The sequence below is a fragment of the Macaca mulatta genome, chromosome X (assembly GCF_049350105.2).
Source record: "Macaca mulatta isolate MMU2019108-1 chromosome X, T2T-MMU8v2.0, whole genome shotgun sequence".
Lineage (NCBI taxonomy): Eukaryota > Metazoa > Chordata > Mammalia > Primates > Cercopithecidae > Macaca > Macaca mulatta.
Window position 1 is genome coordinate 50,485,974 of NC_133426.1, and position 22,683 is coordinate 50,508,656.

General features: G+C 41.2%; 1 protein-coding gene and 1 pseudogene across 3 annotated transcripts in view; one reads left to right on the forward strand and one right to left on the reverse strand.

Annotated features, from left to right (window-relative positions):
- Positions 1 to 22,683, reverse strand: part of SHROOM4 (shroom family member 4) — a 232,281-nt gene that overhangs the window by 48,705 nt on the left and 160,893 nt on the right. The window contains exon 1 of one of the 3 annotated variants that reach the window (XM_015127422.3): positions 3,708 to 4,126. The exons of the other annotated variants lie outside the window; for them this stretch is intronic. The gene's annotated coding sequence lies outside the window, so the exon portion shown is untranslated. Of the gene's footprint in view, positions 1 to 3,707; positions 4,127 to 22,683 lie in introns of those variants that run through there. 3 annotated transcript variants of the gene reach the window in all.
- LOC114675178 (U6 spliceosomal RNA) lies at positions 10,084 to 10,184 on the forward strand (annotated as a pseudogene).

A 22,683-nucleotide genomic window follows, 5' to 3' on the forward strand; every position in this document is an offset into this window, starting at 1 on the left:
AGGATAAGGGCCCCTGCCTTCAACAAGCTTGCTATATCGTGAGATAAAGCAGCTCTCCATCTCCCAGGAGCATTCATGATCACATTCAAGCTGGAAGATTCCATCCTAGCTGGAAATGCCCTTCACCCCAGCAGAAGCACAGAAGATCTCAGTAGTACAAGGCTCTAGAGGGCTAAGGCCTAAAAGGATAGTCCTCGGAAGAATGGCCTTGCTGGGGAAAACAAGGATTGAGTGGTAATAGGCCAGACATAGACCAGGAAGTATAGGAGGAAGGACAGGGGAAGCTGTTTGTCAAAGGCCAGGAAGCAGAGCCACAGGTCAGCAACAGTGGCTAAGATTTAAGCAGAGGAAAGCCAGGTGAAGCCCCTAGCTTTGTAATCACATTGTTCTACTATTGATTTCAGAGTGCCCAGAGGGGAGGCTGAAGGCACAAGGAGACCTTGGGGGCTATGCTTGCTCTGGAGTCCTACACACAAAGCCACACTGCCAGGAAATCTCTCCAGCTGCTCCTACCAGGTAGTTATCTGGTCAACAACTATTTATCAAGCATCTACCAGTAGTAGTACTATGTACCATGGGTATCTACTATGTCCTGCGTTTTTAGGCACTGATGATATAGTGGAAAACAGGATATCTTTCCTATTTCAAGCCTTTTACCATATTTAGGATTCTTGAGTTCTGAGTTTAAAGTGCGGGCAGTCAGCCTTGGTGCCACCTTCTCCCTAACCATCCAATCCCACACTGAATTCCATTGAGTCTTTTGTTATGATGTTTCTCTGGCCCTGGTTTGCACTCTCTCTCTCTCTCTCTCTCTCTCTCCCCTGCCCCCCACGTCCATTTTCACTGTTGCCATTAGACAGAACGACAGCTCTTCTCCCAGAACCTACCACCAGCAGCTCCTGTTCTAGTCCAGGCCCTTTATGCCCCAAATACTGCAGGAGTCTGCCAGCCTATCTCCGTTGTTCTACCTCCAGTCACCACTTTTAGGTCATATCACGTTAAACACCAACTGAATTGGGGTACTTTCCTATTCAAGAATCTTCACTGGCTCCCTATTTCTTACTCTGTCCCACATCAAACATAAACTAGATCAGAGTTTCAAAGTCTTCAATAAGGTACCTTTACCCATCAGCTCAATCTCTCATGTCTCTGCTCCAATCACACCCTGCAACCAGCTCTGTCCCTTTCTGATTCTGTGCCTTTGCTGTTGATATTCCTGTCGATCTAACACAGGCTCTGGGGCCAGACCACCTTTGTTTGAATCCCAGCTCTGCCACTCCTTAGCTCTGTTGCTTTAGATGGTGACTTCACTTCTCAGAGCCCTAATTTTCATGGCAGTAAAATGGGGACAATAGTACCAAATGGGGTTGTTGAAAGATCAAATGAGACAATGCAAGTGCTTTGAATCAGGCCTGGCAAGGCCTCGACCAATCATAGTTATGACTATGACTGTTCCCTCTGCCAGGAATGCCCCCTTTCCTTTTGTTAACCTAAAACCTACCTGTTCTTCAAGGTACTGCTCAAGTACCATCTCCTCCAGGAAGCTTGCTCTGGGTAATCTAGCCCTCACATTGGGTCTATAATAATATGATAGCTGATATTGCCCATCATCATTTCATGCGTGTCAGTCTCATCTCACTAACCATGCCAAGCCAGTAGGCAATGAGTGAAAAATGAGTGAGACAGATGTAGGTTCAAATCCCCTCTGTCACTTTAGATGTGTGTATCTGTAAGTCGCTTAACCCATCTGAACTTTAGTTTTCTTATCTGAGAAAGGAAACAATTCCTATCTGGCTAGGTGACTGTGGGGATTAGAGATAGTATTCTCAAAGCATCTGGGACACAACCTGATGCACAGCCAGTGGTCAGTAAATAGCAGCTACTATAATAACGGTTATCAGCTCAGACTTGTACTTTTTGATGGTTCAAGAGTACCCACACCTAGGGTACCATCCACTTGCCACACTGTGAAACATACCTTACAAAGACTCTTACTCTTTTTTTTTTTTTCTTTTTTTTTTGACAAGTCTCATTCTTGTCGCCAAGCCTGGAGTGCAATGGCACGATCTCGGCTGACTGCAACCTCCACCTCCCTGGTTCAAGCAATTCTCCTGCCTCAGCCTCCTGAGTAGCTAGGATTACAGGCAAGCGCCACCATGCCCGGCTAATTTTGTATTTTTAGTAGAGACAGGGTTTCACCAGGTTGGCCAGGTTTGTCTCGAACTCCTGACCTCACGTGATCCACCCACTTCAGCCTCCCAAAGTGCTGGGATTACAGGCATGAGCCGCCATGCCTGGTTGACCCCTTACTCTTTCTAGGGTTTCTCCAGGAGTAGGAAATAATCCCAAAGTAGACAGAAGCGGGAAGTGGGGGCTTTTGGGGCACAGAGAAAACTAAAGGCTAGAAGAACAAAAATCCAAACAGAGGGAGCTGGAGCCAGACCTACAGCCTTCTAACCCTAGTTTGGGACAGGAGAATAAACTGTCTATATGTTCTACTATTTGGCCTATTATTAGTCCTGAATAGCCCTAGACTTGAAGTCAGTGCACACTTGCATTCAAATTGTAGTTGTGTTGCCACGGGCAAGTCACTTCTGTGAGTTGAAGATTTTTTATCTGCAAAATGGGGAAGATCACCATCTGTTTTTCATGAGTTATGTTTTGGATTAAATGCAGTCCCATGTGTGAAATCAATCAGCATAGTGCCTGACATACGGTATAAACTTAAAGAAAACACACAGCAAGGACCACTTATTGAACACTTAAGATGTGCCAGGCACTAAGCACTTCACATGCATTAACTGATTTAATCATCTCTCTAACCTTATGTGAAACAGTTATTATTATTGTTATTATTATTAAGACAGGGCCTCTCTGGCTCTGTTGCCCAGGGTGGAGTGCAATGGCACAATCATAGCTCACTGCAACCTCAAACTCCTGGGCATAAGTTATCCTTCTGTCTCAGCCTCCTGAGTAGCTAGGACTACAGGCTACAGGTACATGCTGCTGTGTCTGGCTAATTTTTTTTGTTTTTTTTTTGTAGAGATGGGGTTTTCACCATGTTGGCCAGGCTGGTCTTGAACTCCTGGCCTCAAGCAATCTTCCTGCCTGAGCCTCCCAAAGTGCTGGGATTACAGGCATGAGCCACCATGTCCAGCGGGTAAAAGTTATTATTATCCCCACTTTACAAATGGAGAACAAGAGACGCATAAAGCTTAAGTGATTTGCCAAGAGCACATAGCTAATAACCAGCAGAATTGGGAATGAAACTCAGATCCTCCAGTTTCTTCCTAGGAGACCACATGACCCCTCCTCTCCAAGGAAGAGTCTGTCTGAAAAAGCCTGTATTCCTGAGGTTTCCCATAGCAATTCCCTCAAGAAGCACTCAGAAAAGGGAGGTCTCATTAGTCCTAGAGCTGAAACCATTCCTTCCATAGGCAGTGGAGAGGGAGAGGAGGAGAAACAAACAGAAAAGTAAGAAAATGCCTATGACCAACCATGCAGCTCTAGGCCAAGATGTGAAGGCAATGACCCCAGTGCTTGCCCTTTCTCCTAAGGCTGGCTCAGGCACTATCAATAAGCACACACCTCATCCCAACCTTCATTACTCCAAAATGCTTTTCTTAGGAAGAAAAAGAAAGAAATATTGAAGGAAGAAAGCAAGAGGGGGAAGAGTGGCAGCAGCCATGGCTACTGGCTGTACCTACCATGGAAGTTGCCCAGGGTGGAGAGATGGCTTGGGAGAGAGCGGGGTATCCGGCTAGCTCAGACTCTCGTTGACAAACCCTCCAGCCAGCGTCCTCCCTTAGCTGGGACCCATCTGCCCTCCAGTTAAGACCTTCTGGGGCGAGGGACCATCAGCCCAAGATGCTGAGTGTGATCCAAGGGGCTCAGGCACAGTCAGATTCCAGTTCTAAGAACAGGAAGGAGTAGTACTGAAGGCAAGGTATGACCATCAGCCTGGGTGGACCTAGATATGGCCACAGCCTTAGGGAATGAAAGCCAGTGTCAAGAGCTGGATAGGAGTGAAGACACTGCTCTAGGAACCAGCCACCCTGGTGGCAAAGGGAAGGACGAAAGGCACTTCCAGCAGCATAAACAGCCCCCCTGCTCCCTACTCCAACCTCCTCTGTGCCCTGGCCCACCCCCTTGGCAGCTCAGAGGCCAATAAGGAAGCTGGGCCCCCAGCCACTGCTAGAACTCAGGAAAGGAGCAAGGAAATGATGTTTGGGAAAGATAAAGCGGGTGTCTAAAAAGAATTTTTAAAAATACACGTAAGTGAGAGAGAAAAATACCCCAGACACATACTCTTAAAAGAATTCCTGTGCTTCCTGGACTGAGTTGACCCCACCCAGCCATCTCTGCAGGTCCTCTGGGCCCCAGAAAAGTACAGATAAGCCAGGACCAGCAGCCTCCAGGTCCAGAGGAGTAGCACTCCAGCTGATTTTATATAGCTGGGGGCAAGTGACTGAGAGATTTTCCAAGGTGAAGGTCCTGGTAAGATACGAAGGCTCACAAACATTTTGGGATGTATTTACAGGGGTCTGCACTTCCTATGGGGACTTGAGCAGATCCAAAGAAAACCCAATTTCACACCACAGACTTCAACTCTAGAAAAGGTGCCAATGCTGGAAATGTGGTGTTTGGGGTTAGTATCCCTGGATCTGCCATGAATTTACTCTGACCTCTGGCGACTTACTCCCACTCTCTGGGCTTCTGTTTCCTCCCTGCAAAATAAAACATTGAATTCAGTCGTCACAAATGACCCTTCCCGCTCTAGCATGCTATGATGTAGTAGTCCTAGGCCCCAGACTGAGGCTCCAAATGATGCCCTAAGTGATTAGTGTAGTAGCCAGAATCCAGAGCAGCCCTATGTGGATTTGCCCAGAATCCTGAGCCCCCTAAGCCCAGGCTCCGACACCAGGATTTAATTTATCTTGGGGAATTAGAGTCAGGGTTTTTCTTTCATTAACACTCCTAATTCCCTACTCCAGTTTCCCTTGGCCTCTGGCCTCAATTCCAGTAATTTCTGACTCCTGAGAGGGCTATGCAAACTCCCTTAGGACATGAAGTATGCTAGGGCCTTTCCTCTCTGGGGAAATCATGCCTGGAGGCCCCTTCCCCTTTCTTCCCTCTGTATCTCACAGGAGAGTCTGGGTTGACTTTTATCAACTATAATGGCCTCATTACAGTTGTAATGTACAACTTTACAGTTGTACAGTTTTATCAACTGTAATGGCCTCATTACAAAGGGGAAAGTTTGGGAGCTTTGAGGAGCATATGGATCTGGCTTACAGTCTCAGCTCTACCACTCACTAGTTGTTTGGCCTTAGGCATGTCACAGAACCTTGGTTTCCTCATCTATAAAACATGACTGGCATGTGACAGGCACTCAGTAAATGCTGTTTTTAATATTACCCGTATGCAAAACAATAATGAGCAAGGTACCAGTAGCAATAAGAAAACTGATTTCTTCGATCCAAATGAAGATAAAAGAGAAAGGACTAGTCTAAGAAGGCTCAAACGCCAAACCCAGTATGCTCTGGAACAGCACGTCTCAAATTGTAGTGGGCATACTCATCACCTGGGGATCTTGTTAAAATGCAGATTTTGATTCAGCGAGGCCCAGGTTCTGACTTTCTAATAAGCTCCAGAGTGATACTGATGCTCCTGGTGTGATAACCACATTTTCAGTGGCAATATACCAGGGCATAATCTGGTCCAAAAAATGCGTCAGGTTAAAATCTCTTCTCATTTCATTCCTCAGGCCTGGGTGTCCAGCCTCCCTTGCTCTTCTGGTCACCAAATGTCTTTCTCCTTTTGCTCAGCGACCCAGCCCATGCAAACGCTTGCCTGAAGAAGCTTGCCAATCCCCACTTCCTAACAAAATAAAGAGCAACTGGTTTGTTATCAGTGTGACCCTGCCAGTGGCCAGGTGAGGCTGAAGAAATTGTGACTAGAGGTGCAAGCATGTTCCTGGGGCTGGCTGAGGTAGGGAGAAAGGGTGTGAAGATGAGAGTTGGGATGTCATCAGATGAGGAGTAGGCAGGTGGGCACAGACAGTGTATACTCAAGAAGTCCTTCATTGAGGGAAGATGAGAGAGAAACTTGAGAGGTTCAGCCAGTTTGGGATTTGGGGAAGAGCTTGGGAGATGTGGTGGAGGGAAAAGGGCATACTCTCCCATTTAGCAGAGCTGAGTTCCAGATAACATGATCAAGTATGACCTCCTATGCTCAGGGGACGGTAAAGATCTTTTCCAAGTACTCAGGAGACGTGAACTTGGCATGGGGGCACAGGAAGGTGGGCACATGCAGCAGAAAAGCCAGAAGCTGGCTCCCAGGAGAGGCCTTATAAAGGCTCTTGTGAGCGGTGAGGGGTGGAGGTGGACCAATTCTGAAAGGAGTCAGTCTCCAGCTGCCCTAGTCAGCTGTCATCCCATATCTTCTGATAGCACTATCTGTCTTTGAGCCTGGCTCCCAGCAGACCCCTGAAGAGATACTTGGGAGAAGATGAGCAGAAAGAGAACCATGGCTCTGCTCTAACGTTAGAGGAAAAAGGAAAATGTGACCCCTGTTGCTTGTGGTTGTGCTCAACCTGAGGCCTGGACCATAACGGAGTGTGGGTACTTTCCTCTTTTTAAAGTATTTGTATAAATAGAAGCACAAAATAACGTCCTTGATTAGCTCTGTTTATTTTCTGTGGCTCTTCCAGCCTCCCTCCAAACAGCACATTCCACCTGCCCCACACGAAGAAGCCCAAGCTCATTCTGGCAAGCTCAGCAGGAAGGGAAGCCCACAGACAAGCCGGGGGACAGAACAATGCATGGCTTGTTTATCTGACAGAAGAGGGGAAAAGCTGCCTGGTCGCCATGGAGGGACACAGAGCTCTGAAGGCCCACCCCCACCCACTGTTGGCTGGGGTCCTTACAGCCTGGTAATCAGGAAACCCTTCCTTATTATAGACCCAACCAAGGGGGGAAGTGTGTGTGTGTGTGTGTGTGTGTGTGTGTGTGTGTGTGTGTGTGTGTGTGTGTAATTTGAAAGAGAACTTTCAGGACAATGGCTTTCTCATCAGTCTGGGAAAGCTATAATCTGGGTCATCTGAGAGATGAATACTTTCTGGAGAAGGGGCTTTTGGTACCCAGCTCTGCCTCCCCGCCTCCCCTCCTCTCCCCCACTCCTTTGAATAGCCAGTTCAAGTTCTTCCATGTAAATCTGCTGGGTCCCCCTCCACACCCTCCACCTCAGAATCCATCCCTGGCTAAAAAGAAACCCAGGGTAGGGAATAAGAAAAGAAGGGAATGTTCGAGTGGAAATAAAGACTCCTCCCAAATGCTGTGGTGTGTGTCAGGGGTGCTCTTTGTCTTTCTGCATAGGGAGTGATAACTTCATCTGGCTAGGGCATTACATTTGACCCTCTGCTTCCATTTCTCCATTTTCACATTGAAATCTTTAAGACACAGGGGAACACCTCTTTTTCCAAAGAAGGTTGGCAGGAAGTAACCATACAGATGACTCGGGAAAGCTCTGCACATGGCAGCGGGTAGGAAATGCTTAGTACTTTAGAAATGCAGTACTCAGGATTTTCTTTCAGAAAGGGCTGGAGAGAAATTTCTAGTTTTTATATATATAGTGTCATAAAACATACCAATCATAGACTTGTTTAACTGATGGAAGAGGGAAAACGCTGGTTAATCTTGTCAATGATCCTAAAGGCAAAGAGGTGGATAGTGAATATTTCGAAGCTTCTAGAAGCAAGGGAAGCAAGTCCAGAATCTGAATAATGAAAAGAGGTTTTTTCCCTCTCCCTTCTATGTACAAAAGTTAAGGGTGCAACACCAGAGGGCTAAGGGAGACTTCAGAGGAGCACATAGGGAAAATGGCATCAAGTTCACAGTGCACCATCTGACTCAACGGATAGCCTTAAAGTTTTTGCCATGATGCCCAGTTTCCTAAACCAACACCCAAAGCGATAAAGAAGGTGGAGGATGTTTGTCCTCCAGCTCTGGTTTCTATCAGTAACATTTATAGCATCCCTTGGGAAAGAGGCTGCAGGAATAATACCAGTTTTTCTTTCTTCCTCCTTGAAGCCCATTATCTCTCTCAGTCCAAACTCACTGTTCGACCTACCACTTTTCAGAGGTCTGATGGAATCCATAAAGGTTTTCCCCAGAGTCAAGTCTCAAAGGCCTCAGAACTACTTCTGGCCACTCCCCAAGTCATCTCTACTACTAAAGACACGGAGCTCTAGGACAATAGCCAAAAACAGTTAGGACCCCAATAGAAACAAGAACACCCAGTCACTCTGCTTTGATACAACTTGACAACCAGGAGGAGCCAACACCCAGCAGGGCTAGAGCACAGTGAGCAAGGTGGACTGTAGTGGGAGATGATATTGGGGAGGTGCATAGGCCAGATCATGGAGTTTCCAAAGGCTGAAACAGTTTGAATTTTATTCTCAGTGAAATGGGAAATTGTAAGAGGTAGTTAAGCAGAAGACTAACATGACGTAAGTTTTTTAAAGGTTTGACTTGGCTGATGGATTTAGCGGGGTGGGTCAAGAGTAGAAGAGAGAACCATTTAAAGGGACTATTATAGGTAAGAGATAATGGTGGTTTGTTCTAGGAAAGTAGCAGTCTGGACAAGAACAAGAGATTTGATTAGAGGTATTTTGGAGAGGTAGGGCTGACAGTATTTGGTGATGGACTAAATATGGAGAATGAAGAAAAAAGAATGAGCTATGACGCTCGAGTCACCTGGCATCTGTACCTTCTTAGCACAGTATTCCTTCCCGAAACTGAGTCATTAGTGGCTCTCAAAAGAAAATTGGCAGTCTTCACTATTGTTTTGTCCAAGCATTTACAGAGCTCCTCTATCTACATTTAAGGTGTTTGGAGAGGTACTAGGCAACATGCCAAAATGAAAAAGAAATAATCCCTGTGCTCAAGGAATTTAGTGTGGTAGAGGATGGACAAAAAATACCTAGAAGACCATTAAGAAGGATGGAATGTCAGAAGTATCAGAAAGGAAATGCTAACAAAATGAGAGTCAAAAGAAGGAGAGAGCACTGCTGCTTGAATCAAGAACAGCATCACAGAACCTCTGAGCTGATTTTGGAAGAGTCAATACGATCACCACTGAAGATGACTGGGAGAGAGGCCATGCCAGATTTGCATGAACAGAAGTAGGAAGCACAGGAATACCATGAAAGAAGAAAACACAGTTTTTATAGGGCACAGAGGAAGTGAAATTAGAATGATACAAGAGCATGGTGGACCTTAAGAGTCAAGTTAGAGCCTTTACTTCACATAATCCAATAGGCAAGAGAGAGCCCTTGGAAGTTCCAGAGTAGGAGAGCAATATGGTACAAGCGGTATTATAGGAAAGTTATTATGGTAACCTTGTGTAGGATAAATTATGTGGATAGATACTGGAAGCATAGAGAAGTGAGTAGGCTAACGGAATAAACACAATAAAAGGTAAAATCAGAGCAATGGCAGTGGGGATGGAGCAGAAAGGAAGAATGTGACAGAGAATCGATAGGGTTGGACTACTGATTACATAAGCAGAGAGAACAGATGGCTGTGAAGCACGTAGAAGGCTGATTTCACTAATCTAAATAGCAAAGTCACAGGCAAGAACAAACTTCAGGAAACATGAGTTTGATTTCAGATATTAGTTTGTTATGCTAGCAAATTCTGTAGGTAGGTGTGCCCAGCGAGCAGCTTAATGTGTGGACTGCAGTACTAGAAAGAGGTTAGGGCACGGTATGGACATGTGGTCACTATCCAGAAAGGCTGTTGCAGTGGATGTGACTGCCCATGGCTAACGTATGCAAAGGAGACAGGGGATGATAGATCTCTGCAGGTCTACAGTTCAGGGAGAAGAGGAAGAAGGGCTGGTAATAGAGACAAAACAATGAAATGCCATTTTCAATGATATTGGCAATACTTTTTAAAGATAAGTGCTGACAAAGTTGTGGGGAAATAGATATACATTGTTGGGTGGGAATGGAAATAGGCACACACTTGCTAAAGGGAATTTTGGCATATGTTATCAGGAGACTTAAAATGTTCCTACTGTGCTTGCTTTGGCTGACATATACTAAAATTGCAATGATACAGAGATTAGCGTGGTTCCTGCACAAGGATAATGTGCAAATTTGTGAAATGCTCCATATTTTTACTGCAATTAGTGGTAATGGTTTCACAACCTTGTGAATATACTAAAACCCATTGAATTACACACTTGAAGTAGTAAATTTTATGGTATGTGAATTATATTTAAGAAATTTCATATCCTTTGATCCAGTTTTTCCACTCCTAGGATTTTATTCTAAGAAAGCCATTAAAGATGTACACACTGATTTACGTACTTGAAGTGTCTTCCACTGCAGGGTTATTCATAATGGTAAAATTTGAAATATCCTAGCTGTCCCACATTTAGCAAGAGTTAGAACATATTGTGTATTTACATGGAGGAATAATAGTTTGTCATTAAAAACCACGTTTTTGAAGACTACTTAATGATCCTGAAAAAGGCTCACAATATAATGGTAAATTTAAAAATTATATACAAACCTGAACATATTACAAGTCCAATTCAAGAAATGTATATGCATATATATCTATATTCTTACACAGACATGCACATATTGAAAGGCTGGATATAAATGTACTAATATTGTACCAGTGGGTATTTACCTTTGTGTGGTGGAATTAAGGGTTATTTTTATTTTTCATACTTTTAAATCATGTCTAGATTTTATACACTACACGTGTATTACCTTTTAAATAAAAAGAGGTTTCTTTTTTTGAGACAGAGTCTTGCTCTGTTGCCAGACTAAAGTGCAGTGGTGTGATCTTGGCTCACTGCAACCCCTGGCTCCCAGGTTCAAGAGATTCCCCTGCCTCAGCCTCCCAAGTAGCCGGGACTACAGGCACGCACCACCACACCCGGCTAATTTTTTTTTTTTTTTTTTTTTTTTTTTTTTTTGTATTTTAGTAGACACAGGGTTTCACCATGTTGGCCAGGATGATCTCCATCTCCTGACCTTATGATACGCCCACCTTGATCTCCCAAAGTGCTGGGATTATAGGCGTGAGCCACCACAACCGGCCATAAAAAGAGGTTTCTAAAGAAAAATGTCACCATTCTACATGGACATATCATTTATCCAGGCAACTGTCTGATATAGCTGTCTGACATATTCTTAAATTAGGAATCTGCAATTATACTTGTGATTCCACTTAACTATTTCAAAGATATAGATTTTTCCCTCAGAGAAATCAGCCTAGAGTCCACCAACCTAGCAAAATGCTTTTTTTCCACATAATTTTGCTGCTTGGCAGTGGATTCTTTTGTCTTACTACTTTATAAAAATTCCATCTGACAGCTTTTTACCCTTAATATTAGCACTGGGAGCTATTCTTTGCTGTGAGAGTAGACCAGGGCTGGGAGAACCAGGAGCAAGTTTGAGAGGAGGCCAGGCAAAGGAAAAGGGAAGTCAAGTCAAGGTCAGTATCAAGGCCATGCCCAGTGTGTTGGATAAAAAAACAAACAAACAAACAAAATACACTACTCAGGGTCTTCCTGGCTTTAGTTCTTTTCCAGTTGCCTGATAGACTTGGTGGGACACAGTTGGCTAGAGAGGAACCAAAAGTACAAGAAAATTTAGTGGTGGTGGTGGAGGTGTGGCAGCAAGTACCATTTGTAAAGCCGTCTAACTGCTAATATTTTTATGCAACATTTACAGTTCATAAAGAACTTTCATATACACCACTCCATTTCATTATCATAACCTTACTAACTCCACTCAGAAAAGAAGAAACTCAGGCTTAGGGAGGTGAAATATATCACATAAGGTTTGAACACAAGTTTTTTGCTTCCAAATTTCTATGTCCCCCCAACCCCCAAATAGTGGTTCTCTTAAGTTGTGCTATAGACCAGCATCAGCATCACCTGAGAACTTGTAGGAAAGAAAATTCTGGGGACCCATCCTCGACCTTTTGAATCAGAAAACTCTGGGGGTGGGGCCCAGCAATCTGAGTTTTGTTTTGTTTTGTTTTTATACTTTATGTTCTGGAATACATGGGCAGAACATGCAGGTTTTTTACATAGGTATACACGTGTCATGGTGGTTTGTTGCACCCATCAACCCATCATCTACATTAAGTATTTCTCCTAATGCTATCCCTCCCCTAGCCCTCCACCCCTGACAGGCCCCAGTGTGTGATATTTCCCTCACTGTGTCCATGTGTTTTCATTGTTCAACTCCCACTTATGAGTGAGAACATGTGGTGTTTGGTTTTCTGTTCCTGTGTTAGTTTGCCTAGAATGATGGTTTCCAGCTTCATCCATGTCCCCGAAAAGGACATGAACTCATCCATTTTTATGGCTGCATAGTATTCCATGGTGTATATGTGCCACATTTTCTTTATCCAGTCTATCATTGATGGGCACTTGCGTTGGTTCCAAGTCTTTGCTATTGTGAATAGTGCTACAATAAACATATGTGTACATGTGTCTTTACAGTAGAATGATTTATAATCCTTTGGGTATATACCCAGTAATGGGATTGCTAGGTCAAATGGTATTTCTAGTTCTAGATCCTTGAGGAATCGCCACACTGTCTTCCACAATGGTTGAACTAATTTACATTCCCAACAACAGCGTAAAAGTGTTCCTATTTCTCCAAATCCTTTCCAGCATCTGTTGTTTCCTGACTTTTTAATGATTGCCATTCTAACTGGCATGAGATGGTATCTCATTGTGGTTTTGATTTGCATTTCTCTAACGGCCAGTGATGATAAGCTTTTTTTCATGCTTGTTGGCCACATAAATATCTTCTTTTGAGAAGTGTCTGTTCATATCCTTCACCCACTTTTTAATGGGGTTGTTTTTTTTCTTGTAAATTTGTTTAAGTTCCTTGTAGATTCTGGATATTAGCCCTTTGTCAGATGGATAGATTGCAAAAATTTTCTCCCATTCTGTAGGTTGCCTGTTCACTATGATGATAGTTTCTTTTGCTGTGCAGAAGCTCTTTAGTTTAATTAGATCCTGTTTGTCAATTTTGGCTTGTGTTTCCATTGCTTTTGGTGTTTTAGTCATGAAGTCTTTGCCCATGGCTATGTCCTGAATGGTATTGCCTAGGTTTTCTTCTAGGGTTTTTATGGTTTTAGGTCTTACATTTAAGTCTTTAATTCATCTTAATTTTTGTATAAGGTGTAAGGAAGGGGTCCAGTTTCAGTTTTCTGCATATGGCTAGCCAGTTTTCCCAACACCATTTATTAAATAGGGAATCCTTTCCCCATTGCTTGTTTTTGTCAGGTTTGTCAAAGATCTGATGGTTGTAGATGTGTGGCATTACTTCTGAGACCTTAGTTCTATTCCATTGGTCTATATATCTGTTTTGGTACAGTATCATGCTGTTTTGGTTACTGTAGCCTTGTAGTATAGTTTGAAGTCAGGTAGTGTGATGCCTCCAGCTTTGTTCTTTTGGCTTAGGAATGTCTTGGCTATCTGGGCTCTTTTTTGGTTCCACATGAAATTTAAAGTACTTTTTTCTAATTCTGTGAAGAAAGTCAATGGTAACTTGATAGGGAAAGCAATCAATCTAAAAATTGCCTTAGGCTGTATGGCCATTTTCACGATATTGATTCTTCCTATCCATGAGCATGGAATGTTTTTCCATCTGCTTGTGTCCTCTCTTATTTCCTTGAGCGGTGTAGTTCTCCTTGAGGTCCTTCGCATCCCTTGTAAGTTGTATTCCTAGGTATTTTATTCTCTTTGTAGCAATTGTGAATGGGAGTTCACTCATGATTTTGCTGTATTTGTCTATTATTAGTATATAGGAATGCTTGTGATTTTTGCACATTGATTTTGTATCCTGAGATTTTGCTGAAGTTGCTTATCAGCTTACGGAGATTTTGGGCTGAGATGATGGGGTTTCCTAAATATACAATCATGTCATCAGCAAACAGAGACAATTTGACTTCCTCTCTTTCTATTTGAATACCCTTTATTTCTTTCTCTTGCCTGATTGCCCTGGCCAGAACTTCCAATACTATGTCGAATGGGAGTGGTGAGAGAGGCCATCCTTGTCTTGTGCCGGTTTTCAAAGGAAATGTTTCCAGCTTTTGTCCATTCAGTATGATGTTGGCTGTGGGTCTGTCATAAACAGCTCTTATTATTTTGAGATACATTTCATCAATACCTAGTTTATTGAGAGTTTTTAACATGAAGGGGTGTTGAGTTTTATCGAAGGCCTTCTCTGCATCTATTGAGATAGTCATGTGTTTTTTGTCATTGGTTCTGTTTATGTGATGGATTACATTTATTGATTTACGTATGCTGAGTCAGCCTTGCATCCCAAGGATGAAGCCGACTTGATCGTGGTGGATCCTCTAGATGATTCTAATGCATGCTCATAAGTTTGAGAACCATTACTGTACCATACTTTTTAAAACAGATTTTCAAGTGACTTCTTCTAAATACTGGCTGCTGCTATTTTGGTTCTTGTGGGGTGCTGCTTTCCAAGGTAGGCTGGAAACCTACCTTTAGCTGTCAGTGCTATGTGTATAATAGAGGGCAGCTGCTTAAAAAGTATGTAGGTTCCAGGGACAGGAATGTTCTTCTTTAGGGTGAGGAAGCTCCCGGGACCAAGAGAGCAATTCTTGAATCACAGCTGCCCTTGTCAGGGGGAGATAAGTGCTGGTGAGCAGTTGCCATATATGTACTTCCCTGGTAAGGCCTCTTTTCATTAAGGCTTTTGTATGGTTCCACAATGTTCCACATAAGCCCTTGGGAAATTTCTCTTTCTGAGGTATTTATATTCACAAACCTCGAGTTCATCAAGCTGTTCACTTCATTTTCTATACCTTTATTAAGGTTTAGTTGACAAAATTGTACATATTTATAATACACATTTTTTCATATATGTAAACATTGTGAAATGATTAAATAAAGCTAATTTACATATCCATAGCCTCACATACTTATCATTTTTTGTGGTGAGAACATTTAAGATCTACTCTCTTAGCAATTTAAGTATACATTATTATTAACTACAGTCACTATTCTGTATATTAGATTTCCAGAATGTACTCCTCTTGTTCAACTGAAGCTTTGTATCCTTTGATCAACAGCTCATTTCCTGCCCCACCCCTCCATCCCTGGTGACCACCATTCTACTCTCTGCTTCTATGAGTTTGACGTTTTATTATTATCATTATTATTTTTAATATAATTTCGACTTCTATGTTTGATTCAGGGGGTGCATGTGCAGGTTTGTTACATGGGTATATTGTGTGATTCTGAAGTTTGGGGTATGAATGATCCCATCACCTGGGTACTAACCACAGTACCCAATAGCTTTCCAGTCCTTGTCCCCCTCTGTCCTTCCCTCCCCTATCTAGTAGGCCCCAGTGTCCATTGTTGCCATCTTTATGTCCATGAGTACCCATTGTTCTTACTTATAAGTGGGAGTTAAACATGTGGTATTTGGCTTTCTGTTCCTGCATTAATTTGCTTAGGATAATGACATCCAGCTATATCTATGTTGCTACAAAGGACATGATTTTGTTCTTTTTTATGGCTGCATAGTATTCCATGGTGTATACCACATTTTATTTATCCAGTACACCACTGATGGGCACCTAGGTTGATTCCATGTCTTTGCTATTGTGAATAGTGCTGCAATGAACAAACAAGTGCAGGTGTCTTTTTTGGTAGAACTATTTATTTTCTTTTGTATATATACCAAGTAATGGGATTGCTGGGCCAGAGTTCAGCTTTTTTACATTTCACATATGGGATCATGTGGTATTTGTCTTTCCACGCCTGGTTTATTTCCTTAGCATAATGTCCTCCAGTATCATACACATACATGTTGTACAAATGCAGGATTTCCTTCTTTTTTATGGCTGAATAGTATTTCATTGTATATATGTATGTGTGTGTGTATATATATTTATTTCTCTCTCACACACACACACACACATATATATACACATATATATAACATTTTCTTTATTCAGTCATTTGTTGTTGGACACTTAGATTTAGTCCATATCTTGGCTATTGTGAATAATACTGTAATAAACATGGGAGTGCAAATATCTCTTTAACATACTGATTTCATTTGCTTTAGATATATACCCAGAAGTGGGACTGCTGGATTATATTATAGTTCTATTTTTAGCTTTTTGAGAGACCCTCATACTGTTTTCCATAATGGCTATACTAATTTACATTTCTACCAATAGTGTATAAGGGTTCCTTTTTCTTCACACCCTCACCAACAGTTGTCTTTTTGATAATAGACAGTCTAACAGATGTGAGGTGATATGTCATTGTGGTTTTGATTTGCATTTCACTGATGATTAGTGATGTTGAACATTTTTTAAATATACCTGTTGACCATTTATATATCTTCTTTTGAGCAATGTCTCTACAGATCTTTGGAACATTTTTCAATCAAGTTATTTGTTTTCTTACTATTGACTTGTTTGATTTCCTTATATGTTTTGGATATTCCTTATCAAATATGATTTGCAAATATTTACTCCAATCCTGTAGGTTTGTTGTCTCTTTGCTCTGTGGATTGTTTCCTTGGCTGTACAGAAGCTTTTTAATTTGATGCAATCCAACCTATTTTTGCTTTTGTTGCCTGTGCTTTTAGGGCCATAGCCAAAAAATCTTTGCCAAAGCCAAATGTCAAAAAGCTTTTCCATATGTTTTCTTGTAGTAGTTTTAGAGTATAAGGTCTTATGTTTAAGTCTTTAATCAATTTTGAATTGGTTTTTATATATGGTATAGGATAAGAGTCCAATTTCATTCTACATGTGAATATCCAGTTTTCACAACACCATTTATTGAAGAGACTGTGCTTTCCTCATTATGCATTCTTGACACTTTTGTTAAAGATCAGTTGGCTGTAAATGTGTGGATTTATTTTTGGGCTCTCTCTTCTGTTCCATAGAACTGTATTTCCGTTTTTATGCCAGTACCATACTGCTTTGATTACTATAGTTTTATAGTATATTTGGGATCAGGTAGTATGATGCCTCCAGCTTTTTTTTTTTCTCAAGATCTCATTAGCTGTTTGAGGTCTTTTGTGGTTCCTTACAAATTTTAGAATTTTTTATTCCTGTGAAAAAATGTAGTTGGAATTTTGATAGAGATTGCATTCAATCTGTAGATTGTTTTTGGCAGTATGGACATTTTAATGATAGTAATTCTTCTAACCCATGAGCATGGAATATCTTATTTTTATTTATGTCTTATTTATTGTGTCCTCTTTAATTTATTTCATCAATATTTTACAGTTTTTAGTATACAGATTTTTATCTCATTGATTACATTTACTCCTAAGTATTTTAGATTTATTTTGATGCTATTGTAAATGGGATAGTTTTAAAAATTTCTTTCTAAGTTTATTGTTGGTGTATAGAAATGTTATTGATTTTTTACAGGGTAATTTTGTATCCTGCAACTTTACCGAATTCTTTTATTATTTCTAAGAGCCTTTTGGTGAAGTTCTAGGGTTTTCTGTATAAGATCATGTCACCTACAAATAAAGACAGTTTAACTTCTTCCTTTTCAATTGATATGGCTTTTATTTCTTTTTCTTGCCTAATTGCTCTGGTAGGACTTTCAGTACTATGTTGAGTAGAAGTGGGGAAAATGGGCACCCTTGTCTTTTTCCTATTTTTAAGGAAAAGCTTTCAGCGTTCCACCATGGAATATAATGTTAGCTGTGGGCTTCTCATATATAGCTTTATTGTGTTGAGGCACATTCCTTCTACACCTAATTTTTGAACAGTTTTTTTTTTTTTTATCATGAAAGCATGTTGCACTTTGTGAAATTCTTTTTTTGTATCTATTGAGATGATCATATGACTTTTATCCTTCTGCTAATGTGGTATATCACATTTATTGATTTGTGTATGTTGAACTATCTTTGCAGTAAGGAAATGAGGAAATTCAGTGGGGAGTGGGTTGGGAAGGTGGGGGTAGGTGAATCTATGTTCCTCAGAAGGAAAATAATATAGCATTATGGTATGTTTACAATGTTCTCCTGAAGTGTAGAGGACTCATTTTTCATTGTATATGCCTTCTGCAAGTATTGCTTTGAAAAAAAAAAAAAAAAAGAAACACTTAAAAATTAACTTTTACAAACCAAACTAATTCTTTTTTGCTATGGTTTAAATATATATGTCTTTTCAGCATTCATATTGGGACAAGTTGATGGTATTAAGAGATAAGGCCCTTGGGAGGGGATTAGGCATTGAGGGCTCTGCCCTCAGGGATAGTATTAGTGCCCTTATAAAAGGGTTTGAGGAAGAGTTTGCCTCTTTTGCCCTTCTACTTCTTCTGCTATGTGAGGACACAGCATTTTTCCCCTTTGCTCTCCCTCTATGTGAGGACACAGCAACAAGGCACCACCTTTGAAGCAGAGAATAGCCCTCACTGGATATTAAATCTGCTGGTGCCTTGGTCTTGATTTCCCAGCCTCTAGAACTGTGAGAAACAAATTTCTGTTCTTCACAAATTACCCACTCTAAGGTATTTTGTTGTAGTAGCATAAATGAACTAAGATACCTTCCCACTCTTCTGCTGGTGCTGGTGACAGCCTGAATCATTTACTAAGGTGATAAATCTGGTAGACACTCTGGACTCCCTCCTCTTATTTACCCCTCACATCTGTCTAATCAGGCACCAAGACTTATTGATTCTACCTCCTAGACTAGATAATTCTCAAATCTGCCCCTCCACTCTATCCCTAAATCACTTTTAACTATAGCATTCATTTTCTAACTGGTTGACCTGCCTCTTTTCTCCCTGCAAAATGCAAATGAATACATCTTTTCAAATCGCAAATCCGGTCTTGCCACTCTCATGCTTAAAATTCTTCACTGGATTCCTAGTACTTATGTGAAAAGTCCAAATTCATTAGCATGGTAGCCTAGACCTTCCTTGTTCTTAACCACTATTCTAACCTCCCTCCTTTACAGGTACAGGTAGAGGGATAGGAAGGGAACATGATGAACCAGAAATTGATAATAAAAGGGAAAGCCTCCCAGAAATCCTTTGTGACCAGGAAGAGTGCTGAGGGCCAGGAGAGAACTTAGGACAAAGAAAAACCATGAATTAGTCATGGGGGAGATCTGGAGGAGCAGTCTGCAGGATACTGCATCCATGTTGGGGAGCAGAGGAGTCTATAAGGAATGTGAATGCACAGCATTCAGGCAGGAGTGCTTTGACGCTGGGGACATTTCCTGTGGAACACTGAAGGACCATGAAACTTTAGGTATTCTGACATAATACATAATGTCTACTAATAGTCTGCATCCAGGGGGAAATCCAAATTGAGATCTGGTTGTCAAGGAAGGGTATAAATTGACCCAGATGAAAGGTACTTCTAGAGAAGGAATATTGATAGCATATTAAAATCATGGAAATGAAAGGGGAACAATGGTGTCTTGAGGGTAGGATATATGAGGAGGAGAAGTGGTGAACAGTAAGGCCAGAGAGGCAAACTGGGCCAGAACATGGAGAATGGTAAAATCAGATTCACATTTTGGAAAGTTGTGTCCATTGGCATTTTGTAGGGAGAAAAGATGCAGGTGGATCAGATAGGAAATGAGCACTATACTCCAAGTGATGTATAATTCAGGGATAGAGTGGAGGGGCAAGTTTGAGAAATGTCTGGTCTAGAGGTAAAATCAGTTAGTCTTGGTAGCTGAGACAGATGTGAGGGATAAATAAGAGGGAGTATAGAGTGTCTATCAGATTTTTCACTCTAGTTTGTGATTCAGCCTGTCACTAGCATCAGCAGAAGAGTAGGGAGGAGAATTAGTTCAGTTTTAGAAAAACTGCAGATTTTTAAGTATTTTTAAATTATTTAAAGCAATACTTGCAGAAGGCAAACCATTCAAATAGTACAAAGGCATATACAATGAAAAAGGAATGCCCCATACTCCAAGGGAAACCACTTTTAACAGTTTGTTTATCCCTGAGCAGCAATATGACAGAGTGTGAAGAACATAAGCTCTAGAATAAGACTGTCTGGATTTGAGTCTACCATTTCCAGCTGTATGTCCTTGGGCTAGTTATTTAACCTCTCTACCTCACTTACATTATCTCTAAAATGGGAATTATAATAATGGGACACAGAAAAGGCAAATTAATATACTGCTTGGAACTTTGCCGTTGGTGCTTAACAACATATATTGGAGATAATTCCATATCCACATACACTTTTCTTAAATAAATTTTAAATAACTGAATAGTATTTTACCAAGTGATTATTTTTATAGTTTATTTAGCCTTTACTCAAGTAATGAACATGAAGCTGTTTTTGCTAATACAAATAATGTGATTAATACCTTTTTACATGTCTTCACACACATACATGATTATATATTTTATAGAAAGTCCTACAAGTGGAACTATGGGTCAAAAAGTACATAAATGTTTAATTGTTATAAAATATACTAAGATCCAAAGAGGTTATGCTAATTTACACTTCCAACAATGTATTAGAGCAGTGCTTTACAAACTTTCATACGCCTACAAGTCACCTGGGGATCTGATTAAAAGGCAGATTCTGATTTAGTAGATCTGAGATGGAGCTGAATTTCTAAAAAGTTCTCAGTTGATGCAGATGCTGCTGATCCAAGGACCACACTTTGAGTAGCAAGGTATAAGAGCACACGTATTTCTCCACATGTTTGCCCCCCCCAAAAAAATGTATATTAAACGCTCTGATTTTTCCCATTCTGATAGGTGAAAGTTATGTCTCATTGCGTAAATTAATCTATACTGCTTTAATTGTAAGTGTTGAGCGTCTCTCTCTCTTTCTCTCTCTCTCCTCTCCCTCTTTCCATCTCTCCCTCTCTTTCCCTGAGTTAGGGTCTTGCACTGTTGCCCAGGCTGGAGTGCAAGGGTGTGATCACGGCTCACTGCAACCTTAAACTCTGGCTCAAGTGATGCTCTCGCCTCAGCCTTCTCTGAGTAGCTGGGACTATAGGGCGTGCACCACCATGCCTGGCTAACTTTTAGTCTTTTTGTCAAGACAGGGTCTCACTATGTTTCTCAGGCTTGTCTTGAACTCCTGGCCACAAGCAATCCTCCTGCCTTGGCTACCCCCAAATGTTGGGATTACAGGCATGAGACACTGTGCCAACATAGTATCTTTTCATTTGTTGTTAAAAGCCCACTTTCTTTTTGTCTGAACTGCCTGTTCAGGTTCTTTTTTCCTTTTTGAGTGGTTTGTTGGCATTTTCCCGTTATTCTCAAGAGCTCTTTATATATTATATATTAAGGGAGCCAGCCTCTTGCCATATCAGATGCAAAATCTTTTCCCCAGTTTTTTTCTTTGGATTTTATTTTTGTATTTTTCTGGTGCTTTAAATTTTAACTTTTGTGCTGTCAGATTTAACAGTTTTCTGTTTTATGGCTTCCAGGTTTTTTTTTTTTTTTTTGGTTGTTTTTTGTTTTTGTTTGAGACAGGGTCTCATTCTATCGCCCAGGCTGCAGTGCAATGGTGCGATCTCCACTCACTGCAACCTCTACCTCCCGGATTCAAATGATTCTCATGCCTCAGTCTCCTGAGTAGCTGGGATTACAGGCATGCACCACCACACCTGGCTAATTTTTGTATTTTTTGTAGAGAGACGGGGTTTTGCCATGTTGCCCAGGCTGGTCTCAAACTCCTGAGCTCAGGTAATCTGCCCACCTTGGCCTCCCAAAGTGCTGGGAATACAGGCGTGAGCCACCGCACCTGGCCAGCTCCCAGGTTTTGTGTTTTGCTTAGAAAGACTTTTCATATTTAAAGATAAAATCATATACTAAAAGTTGTATACTAAACAATGTCTTTGAATCATTATGGTTAGACTTCATTAGGGTTTACTGATCAGTCTATTCATGTGCTAGTGCCAAAGTATTTTAATTACTGTAATTTTATAATATGCTTTAACAGGACTAGCCGCTTTGTCTTTTATTTCTCTTTTATTCAGACCTTTCTTGACTAATCTTACATATGTACTTCAGAATCAGTTTGGGCATGTTGGATTGTAGTGTGTCTGGAGCACAACTCTGTGTGTAGAACTCTAACATGCAGTTGAAAATGATCATCTGGAATCTGGGCATGTGGTCTTCCCTAGATATAGAAATCTGGGAGTCATCAGTGGTACCTGAAGCCCCTCGATAAAAGTTCATAGAATAAGAAAATGAGGCTGAGATAGAACTCTAGGTTAATGGTTCTCAAAATTCAGTTCCCACACCAGCAGCATCAGCATTATCTGAGAACTTCTTGAGCTCCTACTAGATCAGAAACTCTGGAGAGAGGGGAGGAGCAGTATGTTCTTTAATATAAACTCTCCAGGGGAATTTAATGTACATTCAAGTTTGAGAATTACTGTTCTAGGGTATATCTGTGCATAAAAGACAAATTAAGGAAAAAGAGCTCAACTAGCAGTAGGAAAACAAGGAAAAAGAAGTGTTATGCACTGGGCGTGGTGGCTCATGCCTGTAATCCCAGCACTTTGGGAGGCCAAAGCAGGCGGATCATGAGGTCAAGAGTTCAAGACCAGCCTGGTCAACATAGTGAAAACCCGTCTCTACTAAAAACACAAAAAAATTAGCCAGGTGTGGTGGGGTGCACCTGTAATCCCAGCT